The 20,296-nt window shown below is 45.0% G+C and overlaps 1 long non-coding RNA gene across 1 annotated transcript; it reads right to left on the reverse strand.

The window, feature by feature from the left end:
• Positions 1-2,449: 2,449 nt before the first annotated feature.
• Positions 2,450-15,525, reverse strand: LOC140631833 (uncharacterized). The gene is made up of 2 exons (XR_012029338.1): positions 15,405-15,525; positions 2,450-2,767 (listed from the first exon to the last, which is right to left on the reverse strand). It is a non-coding gene; the product is annotated as an uncharacterized lncRNA (long non-coding RNA).
• Positions 15,526-20,296: the final 4,771 nt, after the last annotated feature.

The following is a 20,296-nucleotide window of genomic DNA, read 5'->3' on the forward strand; positions in this document are numbered from 1 at the left end:
GCTTTCCGAGGACAGCCCACGGTGGTGGGAGGGAAATGGTGTCAGGGCCTGCCTTCCAGTTCCTGCTCGGCCCCTTCTTTGCTGGTTCCAGCAGCTGAGTCCCCCACCTGTCCAGGTTTTGGGGCTCTCGCGTTGCAACTGGAGGTGATGACAGGTTTAATGCCTGAAAAGTCTCAGAACGGTGCTGGCACACGTGAGCACTCCGTGTTAGCGATTACCACTGTATGTTTGAAAAGCAAGAAAGAAGGAAGGAAGCAGTCCCTTGTTCCAGCTTCCGGGGAGAGGAGGTGAGCCCTGCTGGAAAAGTTCTGCCCACCTTTCCAAAGTCAGCCCCGCAAACCTGCCCCGCTGCTGTGTGACCAGCCCAGTCATCATCTGCGGAGGGTCATCTGCCTCTCCCTGCTGTCCCCCTCCTCGGAAGCACTTCTGCGGGGGAGACCACCTCACCTGGGAAGGACAGGCAGGGAAGCAATCCTCTGCTCTCCGCATCCCATTCATCTTCAGGAGGCTCCAGGATTTGTGACAACCTGCCCCCCTCCCACGTCCCCCCCACCTCACCCACCCCAGAGGAGGCTGAATTGGACTCCAACACGACAGTAGCACAAAGCAGCAAGCATTGACGAGCCCCTATGGATGGTGTTGGCACAGCAAGAGCCTCAGACCTCATCACACAAATATGAAAATTGAAATTCATGCAGAGCTTTACCTCATTGCGGGGTTCCGCGGTTAAATCCAGAAGAAAGCGTTCTACACTGTAAGTTAATAGGAAGGTCAGGGTAAAATGCCAGTGGTTTGAGTGATGGATGTGACCGGCAGAAACCGCGAAGCTGCACACAGTTGAGAGGTAGGGCCTCGAGCATTATTTAAGAGTTGATGGTGCACCCTCGTTCTGGAAGATCCATCCACCTGAGTGAGCAAGTGGCTATTAACCAAAAGCAGACATTTTAGACAGAGAAGCTGAGTACTGGGTCTGGTGACGCAGGTGTGAAGGGGCCCATGGGGGGCAGGGGTGTCTACCCACAGCCTTTGCTGCTATAAATGGAAAGGAATTAACTCTGTGTTTGGATAGAGATGAATCTGCTCTCATAAATCAGGGCTGGACCAAGGCCTCGGGCCTGGAGTGATCCTACCGCATATCCATCCCAGACAGCCCCCAATAGCCCACGCGTGGACTTAGCAAGGGCCAAACAACCTGGCTTTGGGTGATGGAGGATGTGACCAGCCTGCTGAGGATAGAGAGTGGAACCCTGTCCCTGGGAATAGAAAGATGGTTTTTCCAAAGCCAGTATACATCCCAGAAAAGAAAGACTCCACATTCCTAGACCACCAGGCTGTGCCCATCAGCCCTATATGCCACTCAGAATCTTCTGGGTTCCACCACTTCCTCCCACTACCTGTCCTCAGGTCCCCATGGCCTATCCAAGCAGGCTGACCAGATCTGCTTCAGGATGAAGAATGAAATGGCCCAGGAAACCCCCCAACACACGTAGACACACAGGGCATTATAATCCCCAGCGGGCAGTCCTGAGGCATTTCCTGACCTTCCCTAGGTGAACCCACGGGTCACAGCATTAGCCACTCAGAGCTGTGGCCAGGTGGATGCACATCCTTCCATGGCATTCCCTTTTTAGCCTTCACTCCTGGTAGTGGCAGCATGGCTTCTCAGGAAAGCCTCTCAGAATTATTGGGACTAGTGACGTGAACCCAGTAAGGCCTCTTGCCCAGTGCTTTTCAATTGACCTTCATCAAGTTTGACTCCCACCATCTCTAATATTGCTTCTGTTACTTTGGGGTGAAATCAATGTATAAGGCGGTCAGTGGAGGTGGGCCATTTTATTGCACTGTCCTGGGCTTTGGACTTCCGGTTAAGACTCCATTGAGAGAGCTAAGTTAAATGAACTCAAAATGCCACCCTTTCAGGATTACCTTCCCACCTCCTGGGAACCAAGCTGGACAAGAACAGACATTCCAAGGGTTTCACCTGCCTCCTGGTGACATGCCCTAAGAATTTTCCAGTGTGTGTGGAGGGGTGATTCTCAGGTTGGGGAACAGGAGCGTAGCCCAGCTTGTCCCAGACAGCCTGATTAGCCTGGGTCTTCCAGGTCTCTGTCCCTGCTTGATTTCTGGTGCCAACCCATGCTTCTGAGAGAGGCCAGGCATGCTAAAGCTGAGTCACCTTCTCCCTCCAGGTTTCCTGTCCAGAAAGGGCCCTTTTGAGCACTGGAGCTGGAATCATGGAGTGTGCTGGTGGCTCCACTGTGAGACCATTGGCTGCTGAGCCCCCTGTGGGCTTAGCCCAGACAAACCAGGGCAGGGGGTGGCCCCCTCCATCCCTCAGCTGGGATCTTCTCCTGCACACTCACCTCAGCAGGGGACTCGTGGGGAGAAGGCCTGGATCAGTGCTAAGGGAAATTTTAAAAGAAGTTAAAAATATGGCTCTCAAGCAAAATAGAATGAACAGACACCCACAATTTTATTCAGCTCATCAATTAAGGAGGGAGCCAGAAAGTCGGAAATGCTGATTCAAATGGCATTTGAAGTACTGGGATTTATATAGTCCATTGGGAAAGACACACTAAAATAGATTTTTAATGTTTGAGACATATCCAGTTAATGTCCTACAGAGCAATGAATCCTGATTCTTTCCTCTCACTGGACAGGAATCATTTGCATCTCCACTGGACACCTGCAGTGTGACATGGAACTTCACACAATCTGAGCCCTTAATCAACAGTAAATGTCAAAGTCAGACAACAGCCGCATCCTCCTAGAAATATAAAAAAAAAAAATCTTAGGGTCACCCTATGAAACAAAACTTTCAGATGACATTGGAAAATCACCCAATCATTTTCTTGGCCTTATTTTGAGATTTTGGAGAGGTTTTTTAAATTGCAAACGTATAACTACCCCTGCAAAAACAAGTCAAATCATGCACTCTGCTGTGCCAGCTCTGCAAGATCAGGGACCTTGGTCATGAAGCACTCCTAGGATTTGGAGGAGAGTAGTCACTATGCCAGCAGGACCTCTGCCCTGAGGCTTTATCTTCAGCGAGGTGCATTCGGTCCTCTAGCTTTTTATGTATTTATGTGTCTTGTATTTTTATGTATTTATGTGTCTTGTATCTCTAAGCACATTGCAAACTTTTTGATGGTAGAGTACACGATTTATAAATCCATAGACCTTTAGAAAAATAGGTCCCCTGGGATTTTTTTTTTTAAAGATTTTATTTATTTATTCATGAGAGACAGAGAGAGAGAGAGAGAGAGAGAGAGAGAGATGCGCAGAAACAGGCAGAGAGAGAAGCAGGCTCCATGCAGGGAGCCCGATGCAGGACTGGATCCAGGTCTCCAGTATCATACCTTGGGCTGAAGGTGGTGCTAAACCACTGAGCCACCCGGGCTGCCCGATCCTCTGGGATTTTTAATCCAATGCTCTAATGTTTAGATAGCCTGTACCCCAGCTTTATTAAAGGACTTGCCTCAACCCACTGGCTAGAAGGTGCAGAACCAAGAGAAACAAAAGAGCTCTAGACCTCTGCCCCAGATTCTCCCCAGGCTTCTTCCTCTGTCCCAGGCATGACTTTGAATGCAATATGTATGGGTAGGGTGGAAGGAAGGAAGGAAGGAAGGAAGGAAGGAAGGAAGGAAGGGAGGAAGGAAGGAAGGAAGGAAGAAAGGAAGGAAGGAAGAAGGGGAGAAGGGGGAAAGGAGGGGGAAGGGAGGGGAGAAGGGAGCAGGGAAGGAAGGAAGGAAGGGAGGAAGGAAGGAAGGGGGAAGGCAGATGTCAGTGGATGGGTGAGTGGGTAGGTGGATGGGTAAACAGGGGGGTGAGTAGGTGGATGGAGCAATGGGTAGATGGGTGGTTAGTTGAATAAATGAATGGATTGATAGTAAATATATTTAAATTTAAAGAAGAAAAAAACTTGTGACCAAAACTACAATTATTCTCATTTCTGGGAAAAGAAGACAAAATTAATTAATCCTAACTTTACAAAATTTCTTCTCCACTGTCTTGCTCTTGAATTTTTTGTGTTAAGGATGGGCAGCCTCCAGGGGGATGGAGAGGTGGCAATGCCTTCATTGTTTGCATGGTTCTCGATCCTGGCTGCGCGTTGAAATTTCCTGGTACTGGCCTCCACCTGAGGCCAATTGAATCAATTGGCCCCTAGGAATGGGGTCCTGGCATCACATTTGTATTACAGCATCTCACGATAATAATCACTGGCAGTTGCAGTGAGAGGTTAAGTAAGTCCAAGGGTCAAAGGCTGGCTGGGCCTGCCTTTGTTTGACTGGGAAGAGCTGCTGCGCCAGGGGGTTACCGTGACTTAAGAGCTGTGCTCCCCACTTGGGCTCTGAACTAACCAGCCCAATAAAAGTACCTTTCTCCAGGCCACCTTGGAAGAGCTGAAGCCGGCAGGCCTTGCGCAGGCTGAGTGAGGAAGCCTCCCTCTTAGGCAAGGATGAGTGGCAGGCTGTTCAATGACTCTTGCTGCAGTCAGCCTCCAAGAGATAGGAGATGGCATTGCTGCCTAAGAAAAATCTGATTTCAAGAGAAAACTGCAGCCCAGCCTATTAGCCCCCTGCTGGAGCCTGGGGCAGAGCCTCAGTGTTGGAGGGGATTGGAGCCCACACTCTACCTAGAGTTTTTCTGTTTAATTTTCTTTTAATTTGTAGTTTTGTCCTTCCAAGATTTCCTAGTGGAGGATCTTTTATCAAGATTTACTACAAAGAGGGGACATATGACCCTGTCCGAATCCTTTGTGCTACCGCTTTGAAGATAACCATCCATTACGTGATTTAGCCACTTACAAGGAGCCTTAACAACATGTCCCTAGAAGAGTTAATGGCGGGAAAATGTTTCTTTCTTTGAACACATAAGGTAATCCTTTATTTGGGCAGTTGGAACTTTTTTACTTCCACACCACTTCTTGCTATCCCAGGCCTCTTGGAGAAGAAGCTTCAGTTCTCCTAAACCTCAGTGGCATGAGTTTTCATCTTTCTTTTATTTTTTCTGCGTAAGTATTTAGTAGGTATCTATGGGAGACCAGGCACTTGACATATATTGTTTCCTTTAAACTGGGCCAGAGAGCATCCCATGACGTGAACTCCTGCGGGAACGCACACCTGCCATGGTTGGCATTTGACCAGTTTTTACAAGCCTTTAGACCACTCTTGTAGAGTAGCTGCTGGTTCAGAAAAGGAAGCTTGGGAACCACTGCCCCCTCCTCATGGAGCTCCAGGGCCTGGGGCTGTTCCTTTCCCCACCTCCTCATGCTCTTCTCTGTGTTCTAGCTTCTCCAGGCCTCAGTTTGCCCTGCAGGCATCCGGTCTTGCCAGCCTACTCTGAACCACACAGCAGGACCTGGGCTCTGAGTCTCATGGGGCCAACTCCCACAGAAGGGGAACTGGCTGGCCCTGCCTGGGTCCACCCTGGTCCAATGGGTTCTGGCCACAGGCTGGGCATGGCCTACAAACAGGGATGCCAGGGCAAAGGGTGGGTGAGGGCTGCAGGAGGACAAGGGCTGCCAAACAGATTGAATCATGTGACGTGCCAGGCTCAGTACATGGCACAAAGTCAAGGTTCAGTATCACGTGGTTCTTGTTGGACCAATGTAGTTGGTCCGGGTGTAGCTCAATGACAGAAACAGTGAGTGTCTCATTGGCATTAATTAGGAAACTTGGCAACATTTTTCAATCTAAAAATCAATCAACTTTATTAGGTATAATTTATACACAATAAGCTACATTCATTTGAAGTATATGATTTGATGAGCTTTGACACCACTTTGCTCACTTTGATGAGCAAAGATACAGACTGAACTGCATTATTCCAAACGTTCCCTCCTGCCCTGGTACTGTCCACTCTCTCTTTACCCCCTATCTCAGGCAGCCACTAATCTTCTTCTGTCACTAGAGCTTCATTTGAGCTTTCTAGAACTTTATATACATGAATTCATACCATGTGTACTCTTGTGTCTGGCTGCTTTCCCTCAGGCTAATCATTTTGAGATCCATCCATGTTGTGGTATGTGTCCGAATACATTCTTTTTCCTTACTGAGTAATATTATTCCGGAGTACTGACAATGCTCATTTGCTCATTGATTTGTCTCAGTGAACACTCAGCAGGTAAGGTCAGCCCTAGGACGGAGTAGTGAATGGCAGATGCAGTCTGCCTTCATCGGGCTGACCCACCATCGGGCTCATGGAGTGTTAGACATCAAGCACCCAGCTCGCTATTTGATGACCACCATCTTAAGGCTACAAGGAGGCCTTCAGGTATGTGCGTTCTGAGGACCAAAGAAGTAGGCTTGTGGGAGGAACATTTGAGCCAAGGTATGAAGGGGTATCCCCGAGACAAAGATGTCAGAGCAGCACCTGGGTGGATGGACTAGTCTGGCTCAAGTTCTGAGGTGGGGGAGGACTGGAATTATCCAAGTGACAGAAGGGTTTTAAGCAGAGGAGTGGTATCATTACATACTCAGACCTAAGCGGCAGTAGCAGGCATGGGAGACCCACCAGTGAAGGGCCATTGCCATAACACGGGGCAGAGCCAGCAATGGTATAAATTAGCATCAGGACATAAGGGTAAAGATGGACAGATTTGTGGAGCATTTAGGACACAGAATGTACTTTTGTTTAGGATCCCATAGGTGGGGGATCCCTGGGTGGCTCAGCGGTTTGGCGCCTGCCTTTGGCCCAGGGCGCGATCCTGGAGTCCCAGGATCGAGTCCCACGTCGGGCTCCCGGCATGGACCCTGCTTCTTCTTCTGCCTGTGTCTCTGCCTCTCTCTCTCTCTCTCTCTCTGTGTCTATCATAAATAAATAAATCTTTAAAAAAAAAAAAAAAAGGATCCCATAGGTGTTGGGGAGACCCCGATGCCTGGAGGAGGCCTGGCTGGCAGTGTTCCCTGGGTTCCCCAACCTTGATGCTGGGCTTCCTCCCTATTCTGGTCAGCTCAGGTGGCCATAGCAAATACCTCAGACAGTGGGGGTTAACAACAGACATTTATTTCTCATGATTCTAGGGGCTGGGAAGTCCAAGAGCAACATGCCAGCCAATCTGGTGTCTGGTAAGGGCCTACTTCCTGGTTTGTAGATGGCTACCTTCTCCTTGTAGCCTCACATAGCAAAGGGCAGAGAGAAAAGGAAAGCAAGCTCTCTCTTGTCTTCTTATAAAGACATTGATCCCATCATGAGGGCTCTACCCTCATGACATAATCACCTCCCAAAGGCCTGCCTTGTAATACCATGGCCTTCAGGATTTGGGCTTCAATATATGAATTTGGGGGGTAGAGGTGGGGAACGACACATAAACATTTGGTCCATAAAACTCCTTCACCTCTTCTCTTGGATTTCCCAGTTGCTCTGGAAGCCCAACCTCTCTGTGACTGTGGGCCTACATCTACCCCAGGCACCATCATGCCTAGGCACCCAGCCCTTTAGCACCTCCTACAGGAGGCCAGCTCCTGCATCCCAGGTTCCCAGGCTGGAAAGTGAGGCTTTCTGGAAACCCCAGAGTTCTGGATTCACTCTGCAGGGACTCATGATCTGCCTTCCCCTGCAAGTATCAAAAACAGCTCAATGGCTCCAGTGGCTTCCTCTCCACCTAGACCCAAGGCTGCAGCTCTCATGGAAGCTTCACTCCAGACCACAGGGAGTCTCTCCACAACCCTAATGTATGTTCTATCCCCCTGGGTTCTCTCACTCCTGTTCTATTGCCACTAAAGCAAGACATTTCCCTCTTGACCCTATCTACCAACGCATCTTCCAGTGTTGCTGCTGTGCCCTGCCCTTGGGATATGTTTGGTTCCATGCCTAGTGCCCCATGGGCAAGTCTTGTTCATTGCTGGCCCTTCCCTGAGCACCAGACCATCGAAGCCTGAGACAGTCTGGAGGAAAGAAGGACAGTGGCCTCTCATTGCCCCCGACAGCAGGGCGCCCTGGCACCAAGCTTATCTGGACCACTGTTGTTGGGTTGGCCTCACCCTCTAACACCCAGCCCTGATCTGGCCCACTGCCCTGGCCAGGTCCAGGTGTTCCTCCATGTCCTTGACCTTTGTCTCATACTGTTTCTTTATCCTGAGGACCACAGACTCCTCTTATAACCAGACTCCTCTTATAACTCCTCTTATAACTTATAACCAAGAGGAATGGCTAGATCAGGGTATTTAACTTGGCTGACCCAATCAGAAATCCTTACCTGTGAAGACCATGTGAGTCCAGGATCATATACACATGGAGCACTCTCAACGATTGGCATACAAGGATTGGATGGGAGTCAAATGTTACTGAAAGACCATATTTCCATGCAGTCTCTTTTTGTCAGCAATTCTACATAATACCCAGCTTCATGATATCCTTTATATGGAATTTCACTTCACAGCTCAAAATTATGTACTTAATTACCTGAAGCTTCATTTGCCATGATTAATGGCTCAGTCCTGCTAAGGTGACACCTGGCAACAGTCATCTATTTACAGGAAGTTGATGGTGGCTACATGAGGAAGCCAAATCATACCATTTGTTTATAAATCTGATCAAAGATGTAAAACATTGGTTTTAACTAAATATCTTAGACAGACCAAAGCCACAGGCCAAGGAAGCCACTTTTCACTGAATACTCCAGAGCCAGATGATCATTAAGGTTCCTCGCAGCCATCCGGCATCATGGTCCCTCTTCAGCCATGAAAGCAGATGCGCATCCTCTCTGTGGAGCACATCCAACCAGGTGCTCTGCTTTTTTGCTCTCTTGCCAGCATGACATTAATGCATTTCTACTTCATTATATTTAATGCTTCTAGTTAAACTGACTTCTTTAAAGAGGAAAGACTAATTTGCATGCGAATGCAAACAGAACAAACATAAGTACATGCTGGAAGAAGGAAGGAAGGGGTTTACTATTTATCAAGACAGCAATAGAGACAGCTCTTTTTCCACATAAAAGTACTGGTATTGGTTCTTCATGTTTATGCAGCACTTAACAATTTGCTAGAGCTGCCACAAACGTGATCTTTTTATATCAAGAGGACTTCTATGATGTGACTTGCATTCCTGTGCTAAGTGGAAGAGTCTTAGCCAGGGAATCAGGGGACCCGCTCATGCCTCCCCAGGCTCCAAACCAAGCCCCCGTTCAAGTCCTTGCAAGCTTTTTCCACGCTGTGCATCTAGAAACAAATCCTTGTTTCTCATTCCCACCTCCCATGGGGAAAGAGGCTAGTGAAGCATGAGTAATTTACTTGCTATGTTTTGGGAGAAAGGGATTAGGACCTGGATTGTGGCCTCATTACTTTGGATCCCAAAGAGGCTAGTGCTCAAGCATAATGTGAAGCCTGGGGTTGTGTTACTTGACACTTATGCCAGGCTTGCCAGAACCTGAGACTTTTTAAAAATAGGAAGAAAATATTATTTTTTCTGGTCACCATTTAGAAAAAAACAATTTGCCACTGACTTCACTAAACATGCCATCACTGAGCTAAAAACAAACATAAAATGTTTGGATTTTTTTTTTAAAGATTTTATTTATTTATGAAAGACACAGAGAGAGGCAGAGACACAGGCAGAGGGAGAAGCAGGCTCCCGCAAGGAATCCGATGTGGGACTCGATCCCTGGGCCCCGGGATCACGACCTGAGCTGAAGGCAGACACTCAACCACTGAGCTGCCCAGGTGCCCCAGAAATGTTTGGATTCTGATGAAGGATTCCTCCCAAATGAGGATGCAACCAGATACTGCACATAGAGTGGTAAGGTCTGGGATGCTCAAGCTAGAGGGGACCACAGAGACCACCTTGCCCGATGTTCCCATTTGATAGATGGGCACATCGAAGCCCAGACACTGGAATGGCTACCTGAGGTCAGGTGCTCTGGCAAGTGTGGCAGAGCCTGGGCTAGACTCCAGGCCTCCTGACTCCCAGGCCTGTGTCCTTCCACCACCTCTGCTTCTCAGATGGGACACGTGCCCCAGGAGTCAGGAGGTGGTGACCTCAGGGTTGTGCAGAGCCCAGGCCACACATGCCACACCATCTGGAGCATCAGTTCTACAGACACGTTTTAGGGAAAACAAATATCAAAGCAAAACACATTGGCATCTGCTGAATAGAATGAAAATTTCGCATGAACTTTAAAATTAGCACAAAGTTCTACACATAAACTTTGGCCACATGGTAGGCTAGTGTTGGTGGGAGCCCCAGGCCCAACCACGTTGGGATGGAGATACTTGGCCAGGGTGACGGGGCAGTGAAGGTGGAGACAGGCTGTACTCAAACATTCTCCATCAACACACAACCCCTGGCACCCTTGGGATGGAAGAACATGCTTTGTTTAGCAGATGCTTCCTGCTAGTTCGAGAAGACTTGAGAAAGTGGGTAAAGAAAGTCTGATCCCTCCCTGAAGTACCTCTGAGGTAGAGTTTCTGTTTCTCTCCACTGGCATCACAGCACCCAACTGAGAAAGGGGTGCTCTTGAGGAAGGGGCTGCCCTGAAGGAGCAGAGCAGCAGCCACGGGGCTGAGCCCGACACGGGCCTGTCCACAGCTGGCCTGGTTATGAGGCTGCTCCTGGCCCCAGGGCCTGGTGGCAGAAACTGTTTCCTCCCTCCTCACAGAGAGCTCCTGAGGGGGCAGGCGGCTCCTCTCACAGAGGGGAGAAAGAACTTACTTGCTCTGTTGGAAGAAATGTTTGAGGAAAGTTAGCATGTCCCAGGCAAGGGAGCAAGGCTGTGTTTTCCAGTTAAGTGCCTTAAAAAACTCTGCACATCACATCCATCATCAGTGTGAAGGTCCAACTTTTCTTTCATATCGCACTGCTGATGGGTTTACTTATTTAAACAAACACCATAAGGCTCTGGCTAACACAGTGAGAGAACCTGTGTGTAAGGGAAGAAAATCTCTGTATGAGGAGGAGGCAAATGACGGGGCGGAAAAAGGAAGAGGTGATAGCAGGGAGCTCCATGCTTGTTGTTACACCTGGGACCTAGGAAATATGGGACACAGGATGCCGAGAGTCTCCCTGTGGGGACCTCCCAGGGCAGAGACAGGCCCTGACCCTTAGAATGACTGCTCTGTATTTTTACAACCTCTAGGACATCTTTTCCTGGAAAAGTTTTCCTCTACTCTTGAGGAGAGGCCCATGCTACTGAGCTTTAATGTTACTAACCAGAGTTTTTAAGGAGTAGATTGTGTGCTCCCTCTTCCTGGAGCCACTTTCACCACCCTCAACACCTGGCCCTCACTTCCTCAGGTGTTTACACAGCTGACATTCTCAGCAAGGCCTCCTGTAACCATCCTCTTGCAAATCAATCCCCTTTCCTGGCATTCTTCTATCTTCTGTATGTGCTTTATTTATCTATTGAGCAGTAATCACTGCTTATTTCTCTATATTTACTTATCTATAGTTTGAATTTTTTGCCTTTCTGCAATAGCATGCATGCTTTGAAAGCAGCAATTGTGGTCTTGTTTTCTTTACTGGATTCCCATAAAACTGAGCCCACCACGTAGACTCTATTTAGAAACTTCCATTTTCTAAAGTACCTTCCTGTACAGAACACCTAAAGATGATGGGGAAAATATTTAAAGCATCCTTTTGATTACAGCAGTAAGCACAAATCTGGGAACATTGGAATCTGTGTTTTTTGATCCCTGATGGCTGAGAACAAAGTCAGTAGATTAAATGTAAAGAGAAGGGGCCATAGCCAGACGTCTGGTCAGGCTGGGAGGTCAGGAACTGTCATTTCTGAAGGGTGACAGCTCAGGTGAACTGGAAATAGGTGAACTGGAAAAAGCCCATCCTGCAGAGGAATGTGGAAGAGATCATTGTCTGCTTGTGCCTTGGTTCTGAGGAAGCAGGAGAAAAAAAAAAAACATGCCTCCTGAAAATTCCTAGCTACTAGCCAGCACTTACAGATCTGGAGTCCAAGTTCCCATTGTACGAATAGCCTTAAAATTGCCAAAAAATAAAAATAAAAAAATAAAAAATGTAGTGACCCCAGATTGTGTGTGTGTTACTTTAGAATATAACACAATATGTTAATTATACTTCAATAACAAAAGAATTCAATGGGGTTCTATTTACTAAGAATGACTAATCAAAAACAAAATAGAAAAAATCATACTCATAATAAAAAGAAAAAAATTAAATAAATGAAACCAAAGACCTAGAGACGAAAAATCAAGTTTTAATTCAGTGAGTTGCATGAGAATCTGCAGTTCCAGTTTCTACCCTGCTCCATTTCTTTTTTAAAAGGTTTTTTTTTTAAGGTTTTATTTATTTATTTGAGAGAGAGAGAGAGAGAGAGAGAATGAGTGGAAGGAGGGGCAGAAGAAGAAGGAGAAGCAGACTTCCCTGCTGAGCATGGAGCCCAACTTGGAGCTTGATCCCAGAACTCCAGGATCATGGCCTGAGCCCAAGGCAGACACTTAACTGACTGAGCCACCCAGGCACCCCCGCCTGACTCCATTTCTAATAAAAACTTAACTGCATTGTATTAAAGCAAGATGGGTATAACCACATTGTTTTAAGTAATACTTTTAAGGTTCAGGAAATCTAATATCAGTATATATAGTTCATTTATGTAGCTATTTACACTTTACGGAGAACTTTCACATACATTATTTCATTTATCTCATAAAATAGGCTAATTCTTTAAGCAATCATTTAAAATTAGAATTTAAAGGAATTTAGGAAGAAAAAAATGCTTAAGTCACTAAATATATGAGTAAACAAGCCACTGTGAGACAATCAGCAAAAGCTACAGACTACAAAATAAGTACTACAAAAACAAGTAGGACAATCTTCAAGTATAGAAAAAAAACTAAGTATATTATGTTTAAAGAAATAAAAAAGAATGTCAGACAAATACAGAACCACAGTACAAGAGGTCATAAAATCACTAGGCAGATCCTGAAAGGACCAAACAGAACTTTTAGAAAGGAAAAATAGAATTGATATTATCAACTCAAAGCATGAGCTAAATAGCATGTAAGATACAGCCAAGGAGAGAATTAGTGAAGGGGAAGATGGATATTAAGAAATGACACACTAAACTATAGAGAAAGAGAGAGAGAAACAAAGATGGAAAATATGAAAAGGAAGTATCAAAAGAAATAAAGGATGAAGAAAGAAGATCCAAAATACATCTTTTTAGAATACTGGGAAGACATCACAGAAACAGTGGAGACAAGCTACTATTTGTAAAAATAATGACCAAGAATTTTCCAGAACTGATGAAAGATACCAATCTTCAGAGTCCTTAGATTCAGCAATACCAAGGAATCTGCACACCCAGACAAACTACAAAACCCTAAAACATGCCCTCCCTCTGTTCCAAAGATATTAAAAGTTCCTAGACAGGAAGATGGGGACACCTGGGTGGCTCAGGGGTTGAGCGTCTACCTTTGGCTCAGGGCATGATCCTGGACTACTGGGATTGAGTCCTGCATCAGGTTCCCTGCATGGAGCCTGTTTCTCCCTCTGCCTGTGCCTGTGTCTCTGCCTCTCTCTGTGTGTGTCTCTTGTGAATAAATAAATAAAATATTTTTAAAAAATAGAGAAAGACGGGAAGATGTATTACTGACAAGGAAGTAATAATTCAATGGAATCAACAATAATAGTATCCAGAAAATAACAGAACAATCCTTTCAATGTCCTAAGAGAAAATATCTATTATACGGACTGAATAGGCTAGTAACAAATGAAGCCAAATATCAGTGTCTTACTACACAAAGATTTTTTTCATGCTTACTGCAAATATCCTACAAATCAGATAACCCTCTAAGGCAACCTACCACTATCCAGGGACTCACAAATCTAGGCTTCCTACATCTTGTGGCTCCACCATCTCAGCACATAGATTGCAGAACCAACAAAGAAGGGGAGGAGAAAACCAGAGTCATGCTGGATATTCTCATTGCCTCAGCCCAGAAATGACGCATGATTTCTGTTCACAATATATTGGCCAGAACTAGTCGCACAGCCCCACCCAATTAAAAAGGAGGATGAAAAAAAAAAAAAAAAAAAAGGAGGATGTACAGGTATGTGTATGTGTGTTGGGAGAAGAATCATAAATATTCAGGGAGCATTACCTCCTGCCACTCTTTCAAGAACAAAAGCAAAGTAAAAACATTTTCAGATAAACCAAAGCTGATAGAATCTGTTACCAACAGATTTTCACTAAAGGAACTTCCTAAAAAGGATGTAATTTAGGAATTGGGGATAATCTTCCCAAAATTTCTCAGATACAAAAAGGAATGGTAGACAAATGAATGGCAGATCTGGAAAAAAAAATCCAAATAATTGTTAACTGTATAAAACAATAGCAATGGTGCCTAATCTGTGAGGTTAAAAAAAAGCTCAAGTTGGAACCTGAATCCTGGATACATGTAATGTAATCCTGCAGGGGTATGATTGATGTTACAATGTTTTATGTGTTTTATAAAAGTTTCCTTTTAGAATTTTAGAGGTGTTTGTTAAGTTGAAAATAGACACTAAAATATCTGGGATAACTACTAAAATAATACAGCTAAAATTCATAATTTTCAGGGAGTAGAACATGTGACTTTTGGTCTCAGGGTTGTGAGTTTGAGCTCCATGTTGGGTGTAGAGATTACTTAAAAAAATCTTTTTTAAAAATTAAAAAATAAAGTAACATGCATAACTTCCAAACTGTTGGGGGCGGCGGGGGGAGGGGTTGGGATATAATCAATCCAACAGAAGGCAAGAAAAAATGGGGTTGGGGGTGGGCAGACAAGAAAGATAAAATAGGTAGTACAAAATAAGATAGTATAAATGAATAAAAATATATCAGCAATCAAAACAAATGTAAATAACCAAACTCAAACTAATAGACAAAGATGATCAGATCCTGTTTATTTAGATCCCGTGATATTCTATCTGTGAGAGCTATATCTGATCGTAACAGTGGCCTATGTGCCAAGCACTGTTCTGAGTACACTAGAAATGTTAATTCATTTACTCCTCTCAGAAGCCCAATGAGACAGACTCAATTTTGATAAGAAAACTAAGTCACTAAGAAGTTAAATAGCTTGGTAATCTAACTTGAGTGGCAGAGTGGTGACTTGAACCCAGGCAAACTCCTTCTGGAGTCTATACTTTTTACCTCCATATTATACCCCCTCTTAGAGAGGGCCCTAGAAGGCAGGAAAGCAAAATAACAGAGAAAGATATATCAGTTAAATATTAACCAAAAGAAAGCTGGCATAATGACATATTAGACTTTCAGGAAAAAAGTATTCTTGAAGATAAAAAAAATAAAGTCCAATTCATTAGAAGCTTTAATAGTTTCAGACTTGTTTGTCCTTCATAACATCATTTTAAAATCCACAGAGTAAAAATTGACAGACCTACAGAGAAAGGTTGACAAATACACCAACAGAGTGGGACACTTAACTTACCTCTCTCAGTAGACAGAAAATCAATAAGGATGTAGAATATTTGAACAAGTTTAATCTGCAGGAGACACATGGAACACATGACCCAACAACCAAAGAATACACATGCTTTTCCATGTATACATGGAACATTCATAAAAATCGATGTCATAGTAGACCATAAAACATCACTGAACAAAGCTCAAAGAATCCACATCCAAACCACAGTTCCTGACCACAATGCAATTACCTTAGAAATCAATAATAGTTCATAGCTAAAAATAGTAGCTTGATCAGAGGATAACAGCTCGGAGGAAGGATGTGTGAGGTTAAACCAAGAAGTAGAGCTGGGCATGAGAAAGGAGGAGGGATTCTATAGATGTTTCTAATATCGGCAAAGAAGGAGTTGAAGACATCACCAAAGTTTATTGCTCAGGCAACCCGAGGTTGGCACAGCCATTAATCAAGAGCAAGGGAGAGCTGAAACAGAAGAGGTTTGAGGGGAGAAGATAAAGTATTGTCAGGACTGCAAGGAGACGAGGCGGGATGAAGGTTTGAAAACAGAACATCAGCACTGACTTCAGTGAGCAATTTCATTAGTGAACAGAGCAGAGAGGTCTGAATCCAGGCCGCAACGGTTTGAAGAATGAATAAGAGGGGAGGCAAGCAAGTCAGAAAGTGTGGATCTCTCTTCTAAAAAATGTAATAAGGAAAGAAAAGAGGATACCAAAGGAAGAAAGGATTCACTGTCTGTTTTTGCATATAGTTTTGAATGGGAAGGACAAATGGGAAGACCAAAGGAGGATGGTTGTGAGCATAGCCCCCAGAGGGGGTCCAGGATCACCTCCAAAGCTTTCCTGCCATCCCTGCTGCTCACAGTCCACTCTGCCCTTAAACTCGTGAGTGGCTGTGGGGCTGGAGGGGTATAGCCATCTGTCCTCCACCATTACCATATTCCATTGCCAACCCCCTCCCCTTCAACGGACCTCTGCCATTTCTAGGTCTCAGCTCCTGGGGTCATGACAACACTCGTGACAACAGCTCCCCTGTTTCAGGTGCCACTGGGCTCCGCTGCAAGGGTAAGGGAAGCTCCAGAGTGAGCTGGGGTGCAGTAGGACACTGTGCAGAGAGACAGGGGCTCCACTGTGTCCCTGGGAACACACACTTCTCTTTCTGACCCCCACAGATTGATCATTTTAAACTACTACAATATTGAATGGATTGCAGTGGGGTGGGGCAAGAAAAACTCATGTTAATGTGTGCAGGCAATTTGAAAATGGCATTGTGTCCTAGCCAACTATAACGTAGAGCTAAAATTAAGGCCGCGTCTATTGGATTTCCTCTTTTGTAGTAGCAGGATGTTAGGAACATTACGGTGGAGGATAATGAAAATACAGTGTGCAGGAGAAGAGCCTAAAATTGTTATAATTACCATTGTAATTGTTAGTCAACCCCTTAACACAGAAACACAATGGAGCCAAATTATGTTACCTTAAAGTGGTGATCGGATTCTTTTCCCACTTCTTTGTGCTGTCATCTCCCTTCCCATGCCCCTGTTCTGTGTGCCCCACTCCCCCCTCTCCCCTCAGTCTCCTGAGCTTGCCTGGGATCTCTCCACACTGCCTGCCAAACACCTACCTTCCTCCTCTGAGCCTCTCGTGGCCTTGCCTTTGTGAAGGCTTGCTCACAGCCTGTTTTAATGATTTTATTCTTATTAAAATTTAATATATGTACATGGTACATGTTTTATAACATACATTCATTGTAGAAAAGCAAAAGAAAGAAAAGAGGAAATCACTTGTAATCCTCACCACCCAGAGATATTCCCTGCGGGTTAACACTTTCATGTATATAATTTCTTCTTTCTATGTGCACTTTGTATGTGTATATATAAAAAACTTAATTAATCAGCTGGCGCCTGAATTGCTCGTAATGGCTTTGCTGGGAAAGATCCTTGGATAGATACTTGAAGTAGGTAACAGTTGGGAGAGTCCCATCCCACCACCCCACCCCTGGGAGTCAAAGGAGAAGCTGCTATAAATATCCCAGGGCAGGGAATGCACTGCTCCCAGAGTGGGAGGGAGAGGGAAGGAGAAACAAAGAGAAGGAAGAGCAGAATGGCCCAAGGCTACACACTGTGTGACTTCTTCATGACCTCTCCAAATCCTCTATAAAGTTTGTTGAATTCCAAAAATCTGGTGTGAGTAACTCTTGTGTTGTGGAAATCAAAGAGGGGCCCAGGTACACATCAGTAAACAGTGGCTAAGGTAGCCCCTGAGAAACATGGAGCCCCAGAAGCAAAGATCTGAAGGATGTTAAGACCCTGCCCCAGTCTTCACCCCAGAAATTGGCAGCTATCTCAGAGGCAGGATTAAGGGACTGACTCATGGCATCTTCACCCAGCATTCAACAGATGGGGAAGCTACCTGCCAGCTTCCCATACACACACACAACACACTTTTTTTTTTCCTGTGAACACCAGGATCATAACACTTAAAATTTACAAATGATTACAATTGCGATGATTAGCTCTGCTTCATCTATGCATACATGCTTGTGATCCAAGCAAGCTGTCCCCTGTGAGCAGCAACACTGGACTGGAGAAATGACCATGCCAGCCAAAACTGTGCAAATGATCCTAATAACCAATGAGAAAATCATGATTGTTTTGTGACTTTTTAAAAATTCTATGAAAACATTGAGAGCTCTTTTGCTGTTGGCTATAAATATATAGGGAAACGAAAAACTGGTAAAAACTTGTATTTATTTAGCACGTCGTAACTTAAAACATTTGAAACACTGACAGGGTGTTTTATTTCTTTGTAACAAACCTAGGAAGAGGAGTATGAACAGCCACTTATTATGCCACTTCTGTGTGAAACTGTGAGTCATAGAACTTAACCAAACTGAGAGCATCTTTTTGATGCCTTGGCAAAGTGTCATATTCCTTTCTTGGTTTGGATCAAGTCCCAATAGTTTATCTTTTGTGCTTTCAAGGTCATGAAATAACTCTGAGAGTTCCTTTCCTGTGAGGCTTCTGCTGGTGTCTCTTCCTTGTTGACATGCATTGGTACCACAGACCCAGGCCTGCTCTAACGTCCCTCTGTTTTGGCCTTTACAGATCTCCTAATCTTCATGTGCAATCTTCATTTCAGTCTTCAATTTCACTTTTGCTTCTTCGCTGCACTTTCATCTTGTTGGCCAATTCCCTCTTTCAACCACCCGTTTTGGTAAAATGGCACATGGGGTTCATCGCTACGCGACAAGAAGGCAGTGTGGCTGCACCTCTGCTGGGTGTAAACAGAATTGCTGGGTAACAGATGCATGGTGACCAGCTGCCCAAAGACTTTGAAAGACGGGGTGGCATCATTGGTCGCTTGTCATGATATGGTTCTGGCATTTACTTCATAACTAGCAGTTGAAGAATTACTCTGTACAATGACTCGTAATTGATACATGTGGTAACTGGAAGATGAGCCTTGTTGTTGAGGGGCTTGCCTTATTTCAATAAACTGCGTGAATGGAAGTCATGCGTGTTAGAACTACGAGAAGTGAGGACTGTCTATACGATGTGTTGCCTGTGCTTAGGGTAGAAGCAGTAAAATTTAATTTAGAATTCTTGTTCATTTCTCACTTGGGAGTTTCCTCTTATCTCTAGTTTCTATTTTTTTCCTCCCCATTTTGGTTTTTCTCTCTTATTTAGGGTAGTCTGATCTTTCCCCCCACCTTCCCTTCCTTAGGTTTGTCTTCTTGTCTTTGTTTTGGACACCTGAGAAATCAAGTTCCAGGGAGTGGGCAGACAGGCAGATGGAACCCTACCGCCTAAGGAACCAAACACACTGGACTTGTTCCCTGTAGGATGAAATATGGGAGGCTAACTCCCTAAATTAAAGGCACAAAATGGTGTCCAATCCAAGAATGAGACTCTTTCCAGCTATCATCACCGTCTTTCGATTTGTAGAAGAACACAGTGAAAAGGTGCCATTTGTCATTCTGCCGAGGAGTGAGTATGAAGCTGGCAAGGAGAGACACAGAGGACTTGAGGGGCTTAGAAAACATACTACATGGCAGGAAATGGGGACAGCAAATGCAAACTCTTAATTCGTGTCTGGGGAGTGAGGAAACAGGGAGAGTGAGGGGTTCTTTAAGACAAGCCCTCTCTTTGTGCCATGAATTCATTTTGTAGTTATTCTGAGCACCTAGTCCTTTGGATGGAGGAGGCATTCCTCCAGAATTGGTTCCAAAGAGAAAGGACTCCCAGTTTGAACGCACCTGGTGATAGAAGCCCGGGTTATTCTCATTTCTTCAGGATGGGCGTGCTGTGCCATCATCTTTTATAAAATAAAGTAAATTACCCCCAACTGACCCTCCAGAAGGGTAGCCAGTTAGCAATCTTAAAGGCTCTTGGGAGAAAACAAGTCATTTGATTTATAGAGTATAGGGCCAAGCAGGTGAGGAGTGGAGCCAAATGTGTTTCTCTGAAGCCCGATCAATCTCATAAACTCCTGATATGCGCTGAAACAATGAGGCTGGAGGCAGAAGGTGTTTGTTTTGCTCTGATAATAGGCTACCCCAGCAAACCATTCGGCGCCTGCTTCAGGGAGCTGGTGGATCAGAGGCAGAAGCCTGAAGTACTGGGAGGAATTCAAAAAGATTTGAAGAGGAAAACAAAAGCTCCTCATGCATTAAATCCCAGCAGCAATCTGACTTGGGCTTCTTATAATTCTGCCTTCACCTGCTTCCAATGATCTCCTTCCTAGGGGAAAAAAGGAATCAGAGACAGCTGATGCCCTGTGAAGTCATTCTAAATGTAAAACCCACAGACAGAAGACTTTATACTATTTACAAGAGAGACTGCCCCCAAAGCACTCTGCAGTTTGCTTAATAGCTACTCTCCTGACCCCTCGTTTAGATGT

This window comes from Canis lupus, chromosome 4 (assembly GCF_048164855.1).
Source record: "Canis lupus baileyi chromosome 4, mCanLup2.hap1, whole genome shotgun sequence".
Classification (NCBI taxonomy): Eukaryota; Metazoa; Chordata; class Mammalia; order Carnivora; family Canidae; genus Canis; species Canis lupus.